This window comes from Alligator mississippiensis, chromosome 11, assembly GCF_030867095.1.
Source record: "Alligator mississippiensis isolate rAllMis1 chromosome 11, rAllMis1, whole genome shotgun sequence".
In the NCBI taxonomy this organism is placed as follows: domain Eukaryota; kingdom Metazoa; phylum Chordata; order Crocodylia; family Alligatoridae; genus Alligator; species Alligator mississippiensis.
This window is the reverse complement of record NC_081834.1, coordinates 7,356,603-7,365,465: the sequence shown is the minus strand read 5'-3', so window position 1 is coordinate 7,365,465 and position 8,863 is coordinate 7,356,603. Positions and strand designations below refer to the sequence as shown.

The 8,863-nt window shown below is 43.5% G+C and overlaps 1 protein-coding gene across 2 annotated transcripts in view; it reads left to right on the top strand.

The window, feature by feature from the left end:
* Positions 1 to 20: 20 nt before the first annotated feature.
* The window catches only part of ASB7 (ankyrin repeat and SOCS box containing 7), a 100,767-nt gene continuing 91,924 nt past the window's right edge, over positions 21 to 8,863 (top strand). Inside the window, exons 1-2 of one of the 2 annotated variants that reach the window (XM_059714559.1) lie at positions 21 to 182; positions 577 to 651. The gene's annotated coding sequence lies outside the window, so the exon portion shown is untranslated. The remainder of the gene's footprint in view (positions 183 to 576; positions 652 to 8,863) is intronic. The other variant, XM_006262495.4, reaches the window with a different exon arrangement.

Sequence of the window (8,863 nt, the reverse complement as noted above, 5' to 3'; positions counted from 1 at the left end):
ATTGGCTGTCGCGGGGGTCAGTCCCGGCCCGGTGACCCCGGAGTGAGGGGCGGGGGGGGGAGGCTCAGTGCAAAGTGTCCCCACAACCCCCCCCGCAACGGCTGGGTCTGCGGCTCCCCCCGGCCCTGCGCGCTGCCCGGGGGGGGAGCCGTCGGGGCCGGCGCCGCCTCACCGCATCGCAGGTAACGGCCGTTCGGCCCGCCCCCCCCCCGGGCTGTGAGGGAGACGCCCCCCCCTTACCCCTCCCCCACTCCGGTCTGCGCCCCCTCCCCCCCCCATGGTGCTGCCCCCTCCCCCCCCCCATGGTGCTGCTTCCTTCTCTCCCTTGAGCCCCTGTCCTGTTATGCCTCCATTGAGGGGGATCATGAAGGACCCCCCCACCCTCCCTCCCTCCGTCAGCATCTGTGAGCATCCCCCTTGCCCTGCTACGGCTGCCCTCTCCTTCCCCCTGTCCAAGGAGAGGCTGGTGCCTTCCCCTGCCTCGTCTCATGCCCCCCCCCCACCCCGAGGTGTCTCCGAGCTTTCCTTCCCCCGAACGCCCGCCGCCGAGCTCTCAGCGCTGCCCTTTCTCTGCAGGTGCGAGCTGCCTCGGCGGAGGAGCCCGGGAGCCCGAAGGGGATGGGAGACCCAGGAGCTGCGCTCGCTGCTAAGGTGATGGTCCGCTTTGCGTACGCAGCGGCGCAGGAGCCCGACCGGCCGGGGTCGGACGCCGTTCGCGTCAGGTTTGACTCGGTGATGTTAGCGTTTCTTCGTGCTCCAAAAACGGTCCGCTGTTCGGCTCGGAAAGGTCGACGACTTCCAAAGCAGCTGGGGGGAAATGCACTTGCTCCCCTCCCTCTCCGCCTCGCTCTGCGCTTCGCGTGTAACGCCCCACAGGTTATTCCTCGTGGTCTGCAGCGTCCAGGCCTTTTTGTGGCCTCCCCCTTTAGGGATTTCATAAATGATGTGCTACTGGTTATTCAGTGCCTCTCCATATCCGAAGTAAAAATTGAGAAATCACGTTCCTTTGCTCGATTCCCGCGCACATGCGCCAAAGACTTTGTCCATGATAATGGCAGCGATTCCCAAAGCCATAGCTGGACTAGGCCAGAGTAGCTGCATTCGTTTATTTATAGCTGTCTCTAATTTTTTATTTATGCCAAATTTGCATGCGCACAGGGTGTTGCGACTCGCTTGTGAAAACTGAATAACGGTTAATGAACGGTCTGTTTAGAAATGCGAACGTCTGTGTGTTAGCCCATGCAGATTTTATCACCGAAGGATCGAATATTGCTTGTTCGTCACAACGCGAGACTACCTATTTTTACGCAAAATGCAAAAATATTGTGTTGCCAACAAATCACAAATTTAGGTAAAATAGAGGATGGCAGTGGGAATAGGGAAGATTGCTTTAATCTGCGGGAAGGAGCTAGGTTCAAATTTTGACCTACCAGAAATAGTATCTGCTTAAACGCATGTCGTCATCATCATTTGCATTCGTTCCGATGGCGTAAGGCATCCCAACATAGACCTGGTTACAGTAGAGCCATCTCGCATATGAAGTATTCCCGTTGTTGGTTGGTCAGTTAGTTTCTACAGTGCGTTAATAGTATGTGGGACTTCACGGACAAAGAGCGACATCCCCTGCCTCAATTTACTTCTAATGTAAATAAAGAAGTTGTGTTGTGATTTGATGACTGGACAGCTATAAAGGTTAGGGGAAGAGTAGGGAAAGGGTGTGTTATAGCAATTAGATTGTGTAGTTGCTTTAGTCAGCAGTGTGTTTCTTGAGAATTCATGACTTTTAAGTAAATGCTGCTACTCTTGGGGCATGGCTAAGTTTTTTTTTTTTTTGGCTTCCTGAAATGGGAAAATGTGTCTTAAAGAGTGGGAAAGAGAGGACTGGGTAAAGAAGCAAGTTTATCATGAAAGATGAGGGAGGGAATAAGATGATGTTGATCAGTCTTCAAGCCCAGACCAGGTACCTTTGAAAATTTGAAGACGACAGGTGGAAAGAATCTCGCGTGTTGTGGCTCTCTTAGGATGGAGTTCTTATTTGTGACAATGTCAGTGTAATTGAACCCACTTCAAGAGCTGTGGTTGACAAGGTAGATGAGTCCAGACTTTTTTGCAATTCTCGAAAATGTACTTTGTCATCCGTGTTCTAAAATAGTACTAACAAGACTTAGTTACTAATGAAGGCTGTGCCAGAATTGTTTTGAGTCCTCTCTGCAGAGGAGGAGCTAGGCAGCACTTGTTGGTAACAACCTTGGTCAGCAATTGGCCGTTTTCCTAGTGCAGATGGATTTCTTAGTGTATGGTCAAAGGTAGTAGTTATATTTCAATAGCTAAAGAGAGAACTCCCCACTTACATTTAGAAAACAAATTTGTAAAAGTACAGTGAAGCAGCATAGGCACGTCGTCATTGTTTATAGTGTACTATTAAAATAGTACATTTACTGCCGTGGAAAATGGTGGCTGGATGTATTCACTGTGCCTGCGGGCCCGTCTGCATGAGGGATTGTTGTATGGATATGGCTACACTAGTCAAAACCCTAAAATAAATGTACCTCTTCAGTTCCAAATCAGGGCAAGAGTCATTTAAAAGACTTGCTTTAAATCCCATGCAAGTGAAGTGAAGGCTTAGTGCTGCACTCTGGAGGGAGTGCAGTACATTACAAGTATAGATCTTTCCTAGACAGAAGGGACTTCCAGTTTTACAGAGTTATTTGTACTTTGACCTGGGTTTTTTCTGTTTGCTTTGAAGCTATAGAAAAGCATCTTTTGCTTCTGATGGACTGTAAACCTTTTAAGAAAACTTCCTGACTGAGAGATTGCATCTTCTGTTGTAGAGACCATGGTATTAGCTTGCAGAATGGCATTATCAAAGTGAAAAACTGCTTTGATACATAAAGTCACCTGTTATACTGTTTCCACTCGGGATACTCTAAAATAAGAGCAAGAACAAACAGAAAAACATTACTTGATATATTTAGATGGAACCAATTATATGAATATAGCTTATTGTTATTCGGCCTCATCAGCTAAGAGAGAATATTGTAATTTGGCTTGAAGCATCCAGTTCTTCTCTGCTTTCTTCTCTTAATGTCATTGTTCAGATAGTTCAATGATAGTAAGTGATACAGTCATGTTGGTTCCACTGGAAATGACAAGAAACTTCAATTTGATTGTGAACTCTTTGAGATAGTCATACTCACGCACAATTTCCATACCAAGAATTTTCCTTGTTTAAGTAGTAGCTCAAAATAATCTATGTAACCTTATTTGGCCAACATAATACTTCTGTTAAATAAGAATTGCATCACTGTAACATAGAAGAGAGCGTGGCCCTTGGCACCTTTTGTCTAAGGATCTTAAGGAGTTTTAGGGTATGTCTACCCCAGGGTACCGGTGTGTGCAGGCCAGGCAGTTCTCAAGCATACCCCACCCATCTGCTCCCAGTTGCACACTCCAAATCCAGAAGTGTATTCGTGAAACCACTTGAGGATCATCTCCACTGGATGTCCCCAGCACCTTGATTTGTGGCATACTTGAAAATGGTCAGTGGGGGTCTGCCTGAAGCAGTTTGACAGATACAGGCAGGAGCAGATGGGTAGGGAGTGCTTAGGAACAGTCTGACAGGGTTATGTTGCTGCTATAGTGCAGATGTTCCCTCTGCAAGCCAGGTTCACCCTACAGACTCTCATGGCAGGCCTGAGGGATGAGTGTGCAGCTTCAGAAAGCTGCTATGACGTCCCTTGCACCAAATGAACTGGAAGGGCCCAGTGCAGTCCCAAACTAACTGTCTGGGAAGAGTTTATAGTGTATGACTTCCCTTAGTGTTTCTACTAATGGACTTCCCATCAGTGCTGATGACTTCCCTCAGGAGCTATGAGGGAAGTTAGCAAAAGGGGAGTTTCCTCCAGCTCTTCCCCAGTATGAGGGTATAATTTACTAATTCCTCCATAAATTAATCCTTATGCCACTTTTGAGATCTAGATAAATACATAGGTTTTGCTGAACTTGCCATTGAAATGCAGATACCTGTAGAGGGGAATAGCACAACAGCTGTTCAAGACTGTGTAGCAACACTCTGCCGCAGTTTAAGGTGAGGAAATGAAGAACACCATAGCCAATTAAAATTGCTGGGGAAATTTAAACAAGCAGAAAGTAATTAAAGGAGCTGGAATTTTTCAGGGCTGTGGGATGGCAGTAGTTCTGTTTCTTATGAAAAGTATTATGAGATGTTTAGTAACCTCCTGTGAGGATCTAGGGTTTTTCCTTGTCCTTACTTTGAAAGACAGCAGTGAAGTGCTCCTAATCACATCTTGATGGATTTTTTTCACTGTTCCTTGGGAACTATGCAAATAGATCACCAAGAAACATCTCCTTTCCAAGTACTTGACTGTCACCAAGCTTGTGATCCAACTGGATCATAGCACAGATTAACTGCCATAAGGTGCAAGTAGGATTATAATGTGTTGTCATCTCCTCCTTCTTTGCACCTCTGAAAATGGGGCCTGTTATTATGGCCATTGTAAGTGGCTGACATTTGCTGGCTCACTTCCGGTAATGATAAAAATGGGTCCTGAGAAGAGACTGTTGGACACACCTGCCACTATTTTCTGGTTTTTTTCTTTTTAAAGGGTTGTGGGATATTTAACTACCTCAGTTTAATATGGCATGCAGATGTACTTGGTGTCACATACAACAATATGACTTCCTTCTTGTTGTTGGCAATTAAATGCCAAGAAGTGCTCTACTACATGTCATGAACAAGACAGCGTGTCCCAGAGATGAGTGCTACCTGTTAGGTCATCTACTGCTTCAGATGCTCTTTATTACTAAACCATTGCTATTTGACCTTACTTCCAGCATCAACCTTTACCTTCCTTTAAGAGGAAAACACAAAAATTGTATTTAGGTTTATTCCTTATTTAATGAAGAAACACCTTTGTGTAGAAAATTGTCAGATCACATTGACCATATGAGCCACACGTTGGTGGATAATCAAGTCAAGCATGCTACATTTAGGTTACTGTTCTATTTCTGGTATAATCTGCTAGTCTCCGTACTGTATCTTAATCAACTTTTTAAAATCCTTTCTAGTAGGTGAACTTAAGTTATCATATTCAGTGACAGAACTCTTCATTAAAGTTACAGATCATTATTTTGCCATATGCAGCTTATATTCCTTTGAGGGGAGTGGGGGAAGGAAGGAGCTTGTTACTTTTTTAGTGGAGCAAGCTGTTACTTTGTCTCTAGTCTGTGAAGTCAGTGCGGTTCTAATTTGCATCAGCTAATAAAAAATGTGTGGGTTTTTAAGTGAAAATCATGCAAAAATAAAAGTGAACTAATGACTGATCATTTATGCAAAAACAAGTCTAGTAATGTGATCAAATTAGGTCATGGCAGTGTAATTTTGTACAGGTCTATGATCATCTTGCTGGTGTCTCTCATCATGAAATGCAAAAATATAGCAAATGGTTTAGGTGCATGTTCCCTTAGCTACCTTTAGGAAGTAAAGAAGGCAAATTATCTTGTTGTGTTAAACTTTTTGCTGACTAATGGATGTTTCTTCTTGTAACTTTTTCTTTGATTAGCATGGTTCAATAGCACGAGACAGGTCATAGTTATTTTTAATATGATCTTCAATATAGTGAACCAATGCAGGCTTTCATTATTTATGTGAATTACCATAGTGCCTAGGAGGCCCAGTCACTGAACAGCACCCCATTGTGCTGCGCACTGTACAAACAGAACAAAAAACACTGGTTCTATCCCAAGGAGTTTACAGTCTTAAGTAGAAGAGAAGGACAACGGATGGATGAAAGCAGATGGAGTACAAGGAAACAATGAAAATATTGGTCAGCATGGTAGGCAGTGCCTTAAGCACACCGGTCATTGTCAGGGCTTTTTTTACAGGCATCATCGAAAATGTGACTTTTCAAAGAGAGCACTGCTCTAGTTGCAGATATTTATAGGGAGTTCCTCTCAAGTGTGTGGAGCAAGCTGGGGAAAATCTAGAGGTGCTTAAAGTAGGCAATAGAGGCTACCATCTTGAACTGATCTGAGGCAGAAGTTGATGCTCTGATAGTGAATGGGGAGGCTGTTAAAGGCTTTAAAAATGAATGTGAGTAGGTAGGTTAGGGAAGTCAGAGGCTATGGAGGGCTACAAAGAAGGTTATATAAGAAAAAATGGGCTATAAAATGATTTTTCTGGCAGCTTTTCGCATAGGGAACTAATACATTTGTCAAGCTGGAGACGAATATGCTGTAGTAATCAGGATGTGGGATGATGAGAGTTTAGCTCTGTGGATAAATAGGAAATACTGCCTCATAGAAATGTTATGCAGAAAGAATCTGCATCATGTAGATATGTCTGGATGTCAGGGTATGAGGACTGAAGCAAAGAAGATGCTTTGGTCAGTGGTGTAAATATTATTCACATTGGTAAATCAAAGAAGTGTTGCAGGCCATGTAGGGAATTGGACTGTTTTTTTTTAGCCATATTGGAACTGATGTGAGAATATTCCTTCTATCAGCAAGGAAGACAGACATCTATGAGGGGATGCTGGATAAATTAGGTTGAATCTCATTTGGATGGGGACAGGTCAGGAGTAAGTGGCAGATCCAATAATCTTCTGCATAAAATCAGTGATTCTGTTCGTGTTTACAAATAAGACTACTTCTTTCCCCAAAAGTAAAGTGGGAAGGGAGCCCAGGCTAGTATCCCGCAGACATGACAGAAATTGATGGGGTGGGGAAGGAAGAGACGAGGAAGAACTTCTGAAGAACAAACAGTTAGAGAGGCCAGAAGAAAATTGAGAGGACCAAGTCATGAAAACAGAACAACATTTTAAGAAGAGCACAGTCAGTCTTGTCAAAGGCAGATAGTGGATCAAGGAGGACAAGGGTGGAGGGCTAACTGAGTTTTGGAGGGGAGAAGGCCTTTAGAGATGGATAAGAATGGTTTTGGTACACTGCAAAGAACACAAGGTAGTTTGGGGAAGGTCTCGAATGGAACTGGAAGAGAGGAACTGAGACAGTAATTGTAAATGGCATGCTCAGTGATCTTGGAAAGAGAAGGGAGATGGGCAGTACTTGAAGAGGCAGGTGAAGACTTTTGAAATGACAAAAGTTATTCATGAAGGGAAAAAGAGAAGAGTGAAGGTACATCTACATTGGCATGCATGTAATATTGTGTGGGGACCGTCGAGCTGGTTCTAAATGGACTACCTTGGGGACTAGAAGCAGTATAGCTGCTCGCTGTCCACACTAGCATGCCATGTTTCTCATTTCAAATTCCTCCAAGTAGCCTAGAGAGATTAATATTTAAACGTTAGTGTTTAAGGAATTCCCATTTCTTTTACATCTTCTTACTTTCTCCCTTCATAGATTATTTTTCTCCGAGCCACACAAGTGATAAGTAACTGAGGAGACTGAGAGAAGAGATGGAGTTATTGGGGCAACGGGGGAGGATTGAAGGAGAGTAGATAAGCTCTTAAATCTGTGATAGAACAGTGGGGAAGAGGAGAGAAAGTTGCAGGATGGGAAAGGAGGGTGAAGTGAAGTGACCATTGGTCAAATATTTCCTTAAAAGAAATTGCAGAGATGCTTTGTAAATCAAAAAATGAAAAGAGGTAGATGAGATGGCTTGAGTGAGTTAAAAGTGGTGAACGGCAGCTGGGACTGGGAGGGGGGGTTCAAATACCTTCTTCAGCAAGGAAGATGACAAAACTGAAAGTGGGAAGAGGACGTTCTGGTAAGAGATGCCATCAACACCCTCTTTCTTCTACCCGTTTCAGTGGAAGAGGTAAGAAGCCATCAGTGCTGAAGAACTAGAAAGCATGGCAAGGTTAGGTGATAGGACATAAGGGAAGAGCTAGTAAACAATGCTGGAAGATGCTGGTGATGGCTTGAAAGGGAGGTACTCGGTAACAAAATTAGAAGAAAGATCCATGCTCAGTGAAGATTGTCAGGTGAATGCCCTTTGTGTGAACAAGTGGAGCCTATAGCATTTCCACTGTGAGTTTCTTGATTTATTTATTTTGTTATTATTTTTATTTATTTATTTATTTATTTTTTACTTTAAAAATAATCATTGCAGGAAAGGTTGAAAGGGTAAAGTCTTAGTTTGGTTGCATGATACCAGTGATTAGTATGTTGCAAAGGTTCTGGTCAAGGCAAGCATGGATACACCATGTGTATGCTGTACTCTATTAAATTATATGCTCATGAGGCTTTTGGGTAAGAGAAAATGAATCTGATGGATGGGGGAATGAAGATATGGATTTTGTATCGGGGAAGAATGTTGATCCTTATATCAGAAGGCTATGTAGATTTGCACCTTGTAGACTAACTACAGAGTATAATAAATATACTGTGTGTGTAATGCTTGTTTAATGCATAAAGCTTTTTTGGGCTAGAGCTCACTGTATCCGTTGCTATGAAAGGACCTTCAGGGAGTAAGCATTTACAAATTTCATTCCTTAGTAATATGGAGCAGAAAAGGGCCACATTGATTCTCAGGAGTTTTCTAGACCCTAGCTTCAGGGGTAGCATTTGATATGCAGGCAGTAGAGCCTACTCTGGCCTTTAGGGTGGGCTTCTATCCACCCCAGCCATGGAACGGGAACAAATATATGTAGTGCTTGAGGGAAAAACTCAACCCAGTTCATCCAGGTTCATTTTAGAGGACAGAAGCATCTCTGCTTTCTGTATTTTTCTCTGTAGACTTCTCCCCGTCCATTCTTTGCCAGCACAAACATGCTGGCTGATAGTGGATCAAATTAAACTTTTAGGCCTCCTCTAGCATAGTGACATTAAAATGTGAGATTATAAACCAGGTGCAGTGCAAGAACAGGCAGACTTTTTTTTTTTT